The sequence below is a fragment of the Mustela putorius genome, unplaced genomic scaffold, assembly GCF_011764305.1.
Source record: "Mustela putorius furo isolate JIRA1106 unplaced genomic scaffold, ASM1176430v1.1 tig00003898_pilon_pilon_pilon, whole genome shotgun sequence".
NCBI lineage: Eukaryota > Metazoa > Chordata > Mammalia > Carnivora > Mustelidae > Mustela > Mustela putorius.
The window spans coordinates 13,407,394-13,417,808 of record NW_025422047.1 but is presented as its reverse complement, the minus strand read 5'-3'; positions in this window follow the sequence as shown (position 1 = coordinate 13,417,808).

Sequence of the window (10,415 nt, the reverse complement as noted above, 5' to 3'; positions counted from 1 at the left end):
CAATGAGAACAAATATTTTTATTAACCAACCAGACACCTGTTTTTTTTTTCTTTTTTTTTTTTTAAAGATTTTATTTATTTATTTGACAGAGAGAGATTACAAGTAGGCAGAGAGGCAGGCAGAGAGAGAGAGGAAGGGAAGCAGGCTCCCTGCTGAGCAGAGAGCCCCATGTGGGACTCGATGCCAGGACCCTGAGATCATGACCTGAGCCGAAGGCAGTGGCTTAACCCACTGAGCCACCCAGGCGCCCCAGACACCTGTTTTCATAATGGTTACAGTTTTCAGGAGTTTACTGAGCTAGATCAGCCTTACATTAGGCTGTGCCTTACTCCAACCATGTACAGCATCGTTTGGGGCTTCAGTTTAAATACACCGATTTTAATGCATATTTCTAAGTAATTACTTTCAGAAAGTAAGATGCTCACTTAAATATTTGTTAAACATATGGAAAACTCCAAGCAGAACTAAAAACAAAATTTCTACTTAGCAAGCATAGGGGGTAGCAGCAAATAAAACAAATCCTACCAAAAAAAACCAAAAAAACCAAAAACCCTGCGAAAATACAAAGTACCTCGTAAGCCAAAATAAATTAGAGAAGGCATAAAATAAAAGAACTAAGATTACACATATTAATTATGACATTTATGTGTGAGTTAAACTCCCCTCTTAATAGCAAATGCAAAAAAAAAAAAAGAAGCAAAAATCACAATAATAGCAAAATGGAACTCAGGGAGAAAAAGAAGCATTGAATGAGACAGTGGGTAATTCTCTTGATAAAATCCATTGTGAAGGGATAACAACAATAAATCTCTGTACACATTATATATAGCAACAAAAATATTTAAATAATTTGACATCAAAAACCATTGTAGTGAGATGCTTTAGCTCAGTACTGTGACAGATCAAGACACAAAGTAAATAACCACAAATACTTATGAACAATATAAATTCATGCTCACAAATAGAAAATATATATTTTGTCAAATGTGTGGGATGTGTTTATAAAATTTAATCAGATTTGAAGCCATTCCCTCAACTTTTATTTATTTATTTTTTAAAGATTTTATTTATTTATTTATTTGACAGATAGAGATCACAAGTAGGCAGAGAGGCAGGCAGAGAGAGAAGGGAAAACATGCTCCCCGCTGAGCAGAGAGCCCAATGCAGGGCTCGACCCCAGGACCCTGTATCATGACCTGAGCTGAAGGCAGAGGCTTAACCCACTGAACCATCCAGGCACCCCCATTCCCTCAACTTTTAAAAAATTGGTAACTGGATGGGCTAGCTTACATCTTCTGTCCAAATATGCACAACACTTAAAGTTAATTAAGAGTCCACTGAATAGCAATTTAGTTAAAAAGGGAATAAAAATGCAATTAAAATGTCTTTAGAAAATAATTGAAATGAGAATAATATATACCAAAATTTCTAGGATAATCCAAAATACATACTTAGAGGTAAAATTATATCTCTATGGGCTATGATTTAAGAAAGATAAATGAACGAGATAGCATCTTATTTAAGAAGCTAGAAAGTTTTTAAAAAGGCAATCTTAAGGAAGGCAAAAAGTAAAGTAATGGATTAGTAAATAGAAAAAAATTAAAGTGAACAGATCTAAATATATAGGGGTTTTATAATGGACATATCTAGGAAATATACTTGTTGAAAAGAAGTAATATAAGCAAATATCAACAAAGGGCTGGATACGTAGAGGCTTTCTAAACTTGAAAACAATATATAAAATTACACAACTGGTGATCTATTGGATTGCCTGATCATTTTAAAACATCTGAATGGGGTCTCCTGGGTGGCTCAGTCATTAACTGTCTCCTTTGGCTCAGGTCATGATCCTGGGGTCCTTGGATTGAGACTCACCTGGGCTTCTTGTTCAGCGGGAAGCCTGCTTCTCTCTCTCCCACTTCCCCTGCTTGTGCTCCCTCTCTTGCTGTGTCTCTGTTTGTCAAATAAATAAAGTCTTTAAAAAAACAGACAAAAAATCTGTATGGAAAAAGACTAAGCGTATTAAAAGGCAAAGTGAGAAAATACTTTGCACCTGATACACCAGACAAAAGTTGATATCCTAACTTCAAAGAAAACGTGACAAACTATTAAGAAAGTGGTAAATACTCCATTGGAAATACACCAAAGAATGTATGAAAATATGTCTAACCTCAAAAATATATCTAACCTCATTAGAAACAAAGAAATGAAAATTAACAGAAACTATATATCACTAAACAATTTGATGGGTTTTAAAAATTGTAGTGTCTAGTGCTGGTAAGGAGTGTAATAAAAATCTGTACAATATACTTATTAAATTAAATTAGTTGGAGATCTAAAACTTCCTACACATGCTGAGTAGTAATAATAGTATGGAAAAAGAATTCAGTGGAAACACAGTAAAAATCATCTCTTAGCTGTGGGAATTTATGTTTTTGTTTCAGTCTTTCTAATTTTCTGTTTGTTTAAAATGTGTATGAAAAATTACCCTTATTTTAAACCTAAGTATGTAATTAACATATAATTTATATATTGATCAATAAAAGGCAGCATAAAAATATGTCACTATATGATCTCAGGTATATAAATAAAAGTTATGAAAAATAATAAAATGTAGCATTGAAAATTTTAACAGTGTTTTTTTTTCTGTATCACTTAAGTGAAATTCTTTTCTCTTTACATTTTTGCATACTCTATTTTTCCCATGAGCATGTATGACTTTCAAATTCAGAAAAAAGTTCAAATTTAAAATGTTAATGAATGGGGACGAAACTGATTCAATGGTAATAATATGGTTTATAAATTTGAGGGTGGTACATGTATGATTTGAGATGTGCCTATTTATAGCTTTTCCTCTATTAGGAAAACTATCAGGAACTTCTTTTGTAGGCTCCTGTAAGCATGAATGGCATTTAAGAGGCTTGATTTAATAGACATTACTTACCTGTGTAATAAAACAGTAATTAAATCATTATGATCTGATTAGATTTAGTGTTCAAATACACTAATACAATAATATTTCTAGGTACATCTTTGTTTATGCAGCAAAGGGATCACATTTTGTCAATTTGGTTAAATCGATATAAAATTTCTATCCCAGTTCTGTTGGGTTTGAGATGAGATCAATCTGTTCTTCAATGGATAGCCCTGGGAAAATTCCAGGATAAGGGAAAGAGCGTGAAGCACTGCAGTTAACCTTTATATGATTGTGATGCTATAAAGCTAAATGATAACTCTGTAATGGCCTGGGTATGTGCAAGAATAGAATGGCCATTAAAACCTTATTATCTTTATAGGTAGGGCTTCTCTGCCTCTACTTCAGTAGATTCTGCCTGGGTATTATCACTTGGTTGTTATCACCAAAAATAATTATGACAAAAAACCTGGGTCTCACGCTATGATGATAACAGTAAAAAGAATTGAAGATTTTCATTGGGGATATATGTTTGTGTATGTGTCCAGAAGAGTGCCTATTTTTTATTGGGTTGGTTGACTTTTTTTTTTTTTTTAAAGATTTTATTTATTTATTTGACAGAAAGAGGTCACAAGTAGGCAGAGAGGCAGGCAGAGAGAGAGGAAGGGAAGCAGGCCCCCTGCTGAGCAGAGAGCCCTATGTAGGACTTGATCCCAGGACCCTGAGATCATGACATGAACCAAAGGCAGCGGCTTAACCCACTGAGCCACCCAGGTGCCCATGGGTTGGTTGACTTTTTATTATTGAGTTATAGTGATTCTTTATACGATTTGGATACGAGCTTTTTTTGTCAGATACACATTATCACAGATATTTTCTCCCAGTCAATGGACGGCCTTTTCATTCTCCTGATAATGTCATTTGATGATAGGAATATATTTCTATTGGTGAAGATCATTACCTCTTTTTCCTGTTATCTTATCTAATAAATCTTTGCCTACTTTAGAGTTATGAAGTTTTCCTCTTCCATTTTCTTCTAGAAAGTTTAGAGTTTTAGCTTTTACATTTAGGTCTGGTTCATGTCAAATTAAATTTTGTATGTAATGTGATACTGGGTTGAGGCTCATTAATTTCAATGAGGATACCCAGTTGCTTTAGCACATTTGTTGAAAAGATTTTTTCCTTCATTGAATTGAATTGACACCTTTCCAAAAACTATTTGATCATACATGTATGATCTATGGAATCTCTGTTCTGTTCCACTGATTTGTAGATTTATTATTATATCAATACAAAGTTATCATGATTGCTATAAGTCTTGAATTCAGGCAATGTACCTCCTCCACTTTTGTTCTTCAAGATTTTGACTGTTTTAAATCCTTTGCTTCTTCATATAAATTTTAGAATCAGTTCATCAACAAAAAAGATTACTAAAAATTTGAGATTTTATTGAATACATTGATTAATCTGGGGAAAATGAACATTTTAACAGTTAGTGTCTTCCAGTTTTTGAAAATGGTTTATCATTCTGTTAATTTAGATATTCTTTTAATGTTAATTAAACATTATTAAATTCTTTTTTTTACATGATTGCTAAGTTTTATTCAATAAGTTTTATTCAATAAGTTTTATTCAATCCTGCTTTGTAAAAACAATAAAATGCCCCTATCCTAACTATGTTGTGATGTGAGTACAGGCTTCTTGTTTTTGATATCAGTCTAGAAAATAGTTGGCACCAAATCCAAATTTAAAAAGTTTTAAGGCTTAATAAAAATACAGTTTAGTAATTTCTCAATGCAGTTTAGAGGTTGAGGACAGGATGCTACGAGTTAATGAATCTTCCAAATACAGGCAGTTCCTAATGTACATAGCATTTCCCAAATACCAATGGCCACCCCCATTGGGCTCACAGGAGCAGCAAAAACTCCTCTCCTACTTCTTCTCTCAGTGACCATCCTACTGGGCACTCTAAACCCATTCCTATGGCCCCGGGGAGGGAAAGATGGGAAAAAGAGTGAAGCAGGGTATCTGTCTTGCTGCACAAAGGCTCTTGCTACAGTTCCTGTTTATCTTGATTCTCACATCTGCCTCCCCCATCTCCACCCAAGCTCCCTGCCAGTGGACAGAACTAGAGAGCTCCTCCTCTCACTGGGTGGACATTGAGGGGCAGGGGGAAGCCACAGGGGCCAGCACTGCAAGTCAGGTCGCCTAACAATCCAGTTTGGAATTCACAAATCATTTTCTTGCATATTAAAAAGTAAAACAAAACATGGTCATAATATGGCAGTTCACTTCTACCATTAGAACATTGCGCTATTATGCAAAATAGTGTTTTGGGGGTTAAACATTAACCACCACTTACTTTGTTTTGTTGTTGTTGTTGTTGTTGTTTTTAGATTTTATTTATTTATTTGAGAGAGAGAGAGAGAAAACAAGTAGGGGGGTGGCAGGCAGAGGAAGAGGGACAAGCAGGCTCCCAGCTAAAGAGAGAGCCAGACATAGGGCTTGATCCCAGGACCTTGAGATCATAACCTGAGTTGAAGGCAGATGCTTAACTGACTAAGCCCTCCAGGCACCCCATGACATTTTTTAATGGGGGGAAAAATGCTCTCAATTTACAAGAAAAGAAATCTCTAATAAATGGCCATGGAAAGGTGGAGACAGGAAGTACTTGAGAGAGTAGCACAGAATGAGTTTCTTGACTCCAGAGGGAACAGGGCAGTTGAAGGGGGGGGGGTCAGTTTTTGGTTAACAAAGCCATATGCAGATCCCTTCTCTGCTCCAGGTGTAACAAACTCAGCAACAGCTTGTTCCTGCAGGCACTTAAGTGTCTAGGCCACTGTGAATGTGACTAAACAATGTTGTTGCTTTTCATAATTGTAACAACAGTGGAGGTATTTTTAGCTCCTGGCATTAGTTTTGTAGGCACTCATACCAATAGCTTCCCCCACCCCAAACCTTGTCCTCTGTTAACTGTTGGTCCAACATGAGTGAAGTTTAAGAACTGAGACTATAGGGGTGCCTGGGTGGCTTGCTTGGTTAAGCATCTGACTTTGGCTCAGGTCATGATCTCAGGGTTCTGGGATCAAGCCCCACATCAGGCTCCTTGCTCAGTGGGGAGCCTGCTTCTCCCTCTCCCTCTCTCTGCCTGCTGCTCCCCCTGTTGTGCTCTTTCCCTCACTATCTCTCACTGTGTGTCAAATAAATAAAGTCTTTAAAAAGACAAAAAAGAAATGAGACCCAAGCCCTTTCTGGGCCAACTTTTTGCCTGATGAGTTAAAGCAACATGAGTCTGGCCAGCTTTCTATCTTTCCTGGCAGGAATCATGGAATTGGCCATTTGAGACTTTGTTGTCAAACTATTTAATCTTTAGGCCTGAGGTCTCCAGGTCTCTTCTGGAAACTGAATATGGTCCAGAGGCCCTGCAAAGTTTTATGAAGAGCAGCTAAGCAAGCTTTTCTTCCTCTTTGCCGTATCGGAGCAAATGTCTTTTTCCTAGAAAGTTGTCAGAAACAAATCAGAGTCAATAGTGACTTATGTAAAGCTGGTATTTTAGAATAGCTCTTTACTTTAGACATTATTGAAGACTCAAACCCGAGGTTCTGGAGTATCTCTTCTTCCCACCATCCGCGGGAATACAGTAAGATAGATAAAGGATTTAAATAGACCCATTTATCCAGATGCATGAGGACAGAGTTTTAAAGTTGCAGAAGTCAGTGCCTTCCAAACAGGAAGAACTATGACTTCTGAAAGAAGCTATCCACATCACTGGTGAGGGGCAAAGGCCTAGACTGTAGGCTGATGAGAAAAGAAGGGAATCATTCACAGCAAAATCAGCCTGCAAATGAAAGGCAGATACGTAAGATCTGGCCAAGCTTTTAGATGGCAGAAATGAACTACCTCAGAGGGTCAGGGCACAAAATCTTTCCATAAAGCTGAGACTGAGAAGGACTTTTTGATTTTGGTTAACAGCTGTTGAGGACAAGCTACTGAGGTGTCTCAAGAAAAGTGCAGAGCAACGCACTTGGGGTTGACAGGAAAGGAGGGGCTGTGGGCCAGCAGCTGCAGGTCCCAGGGTCAGAAACTAGGCCACACAGTGAACAGTGTGAGGATCTGAGGGGCCAGCCAGCCAGAGATTCTCACTGCCTCCCATTAGTGTTTTGGCTTATAGCCTCACTCCTCTACAGGATAGCAACAGACAAGGTTGTTTTTTATTTTCTTGCCAAGGCTTTAAACTCTGTTGCTTAGAGATTCCTGGACCCCAGGTCAGCCAGCAGAACTTTGTGCAAAGAGGCTGTAGGCAGCCCCCAAAAATATCTCTGGTCTTCCCACCAGGCTGCACTGTGGCTTCATACAACCTCTCCTCATGCTCCTCACAGAATTCTGTCACATCTGGAGTTTTGACAGAGTACACACAAGGAAGTCACATTTTCTCCCCACTGGACATGTCTCTTGGCAATGGTCAAGGAGGTAAGGTCTTCCATGGTTCTGTGATGGCAACAAAGCCTGAGCCACAGCTTCAGACACACAACAGACAGTCTCCCTACCTGGCTCCGCTGGGCTCAGAGAAACTCTATTTGAAATCCTACTTCTCTGGTGTCTTGTCTGGCTACAGGGGAAGCAGCAACCTCTCTACATAGAAGGACTTACTGGATATGCCTCTGGTCAGGCTCAAGACTTGGCTGTGAAAAGCAGACCACAGCACCACCTGGGCTCATGGCTGTCACTCCTGGCATGGGCACTGGCTGGTGGGCTCAGCCTTCTCTAGGGCCGCCTTTGTCACCCAGCCCTTCCTCTGGATGAGATGTTTGTTGCAGCTTTAAGGGCCGATTTGGAGTCTTCTTCACATGAGAACACATGGTCCTTGGGTTTGCCTGGGTGTGCCAGAAATGAAGGTGGCAGAGATTGGGGACCCAAAAAATATCTCTGGTCTTCCCGCCAGGTGGGTTCAGATGCTGAGCCTGCACAGGCACTGATTCATCAAAGATACTACTTCCTTTTCAGTATGTTCTGAGGCTCTTCAGTTGCCATCCTGTTGGGCCTGCTTGAAGGAGCAGCATCTGAAAAGCTTGCTTACCTCTTCTCTCACAGGCTTCATGGCCCTGGAGCCAACTGGCTACTCTCACTCTCTGGACCCTGGAACACATTATCCATGGCCGGGTGCCTCCTCCAAACATTATTAAATATTATTTTGGCTTAGTTTTGATTTAATTTTCTAATTGTTTGTTGTTAACATATAGAAATAGAATTACTGGGTGGCCTGAGAGGCTCAGTGGGTTAAAGCCTCTGCTTTCGGCGCGGGTCATGATCCCGGGGTCCTGGGATCGAGCCCCGCATCGGGCTCTCTGCTCGGCAGGGAGCCTGCTTCCCTTCCTCTCTCTCTGCCTCCTTCTGCCTACTTGTGATCTCTCTCTGTCAAATAAATAAAATCTTAAAAAAAGGAAAAAAAGAAATAGAATTACTTTTACTATATTGACCTTTTATTCTTCAACCTTGTTAAATTCACTTATTTTTCCAGCAGGGTTTTCTTTTTTTCAATGTTTCTTAGTATTTTCTATGTAGACGATGAAGGGAAACAAAATTTGCTGCCCCCCAGACATGCCTCAGGCATAAGAATTACTTTAGGCTTATTATTTGTAAGAAGGTACGGACACAGAAGAACCTCTGAAAAACAGAGTAGAAGTTGCCCTTTTGTAAAAGACATTTACTTTTTTTTTTTAAGATTTTTTTTTTTTTATTTGACAGAGAGAGATCACAAGTAGGCAGAGAGGCAGGCAGAGAGAGAGAGGAGGAAGCAGGCTCCCTGCTGAGCAGAGAGCCCGATGCAGGACTCGATCCCAGGACCCTGAGATCATGACCTGAGCCGAAGGCAGAGGCTTAACCCACTGAGCCAACCAGGCACCCCAACATTTACATTTATTAGAGAACTTCCATCTATAAGAGTGTCTCACCCTCTCTGTACAAGGAACAGAACAATGACTTAAATCTCCAGAAAGTCTTATCAATGAAAAAGGGAAGGATTTAGATCTGCACCCTTGTTACTGTGTTTTTCCCGGTAATCCCCCAATTAGCAGGCCTCCCCTGCTCATCCTCAACATCTGAGGATGGTATTTAAGGTGTTTGCTTAAACCATTTTAGGGAATTACTCCATTTTCTAGGTATATAGAAGGTATATAGAAGGTACACATGTTACCAAACTTCTGTTTGCTTCTCTTCTATTGATATGTCTTTTGATACAGGGGTCTCAGCCAAGAACAAAAGAGAGTTGAGAAAAATTATTTTTCCTCCCCAACAGCAATCATATAATTTATGAATAAGGAAAATTTTATTTCTATCCTTCTATCTTTTTTTTTTTTTAAGGTCTTTTGCCTTCTTCTTGCTTTTTTATATTGGCTAAGAACTGTTGATCAGTTTTAAGAAAAGATATCCTTAAAAATAAAAACAAGACAAAACCTGAGAGGAGGACAAACCATAAAAGACTCTTAATCATAGGAAACAAACTGAGATTTGCTGGAGGGGATGGGGAGGGGTAACTGGGAAACAGACATTAAGAAGGGCACATGATATAATGAGTATTATATCAGACTGACCAATCACTGGCCTCTACCTCTGAAACTAATATACATTCAATGTTCATTAATTGAATTTAAATTAAAAATAAAATAAAATATTTCATTTAAAAAAAAAGGATAGAAAAGACATCGTTTCCTTCTGTTCTGACATTAAGGGGCAAACGTTCTGTCATTTACCATTAAGTACATTACTTTTAGTACGTTATTTCAAGATGCATCCTCATACACATGTATTTTAGTGTTTTGGAAAAACATCTATTTGGTCAGTTTGGTAAATAGTTTATGTAGATGAACCCTTATTAGTATATTTAAATATTACTTTTAAATTATTGCTATCTATCAACTTAAACATTAAACTGAGCCTTTAACAAATAGAGACATTAAGACTAATATTTTGAAGAGGTGTGGCAGTAAGCATACCTAGAGGAATTCACTCCCAAATCCTTTGCCTGTTATTTTTATTTATTTTTAACTTACTTATGTATTTTTTTTAAGATTTTATTTATTTATTTGACAGAGTTCACAAGTAGGCAGAGAAGCAGGCAGAGAGGAGGAAGCAGGCTCCCTGCTGAACAGAGAGCCTGATGGGGGGCTTGATCCCAGGACCCTGGGATCATGACCTGAGCTGAAGGCAGAGGCTTTAACCCACTGAGCCACCCAGGCACCCCTATTTTTAACTTATTTTTAACATTTGGTTAATTTGAGTATAGTTGACACAGTGATATGTTAGTTTCAAGTGTACAGCATAGTGATTCAGCATGTTTATGCATTATACTGTGTTCACCACAAGGGTAGCTACCATCTGTCACTACACAATGCTATTACAATATCACTGACTATATTCTTCGCGCTGTGCCTTTTATTTCCAGGACTTATTCATTCCATAACTGAAGCCCTTTATCTCCCTCTTCCTTTCACTCATCCTCCC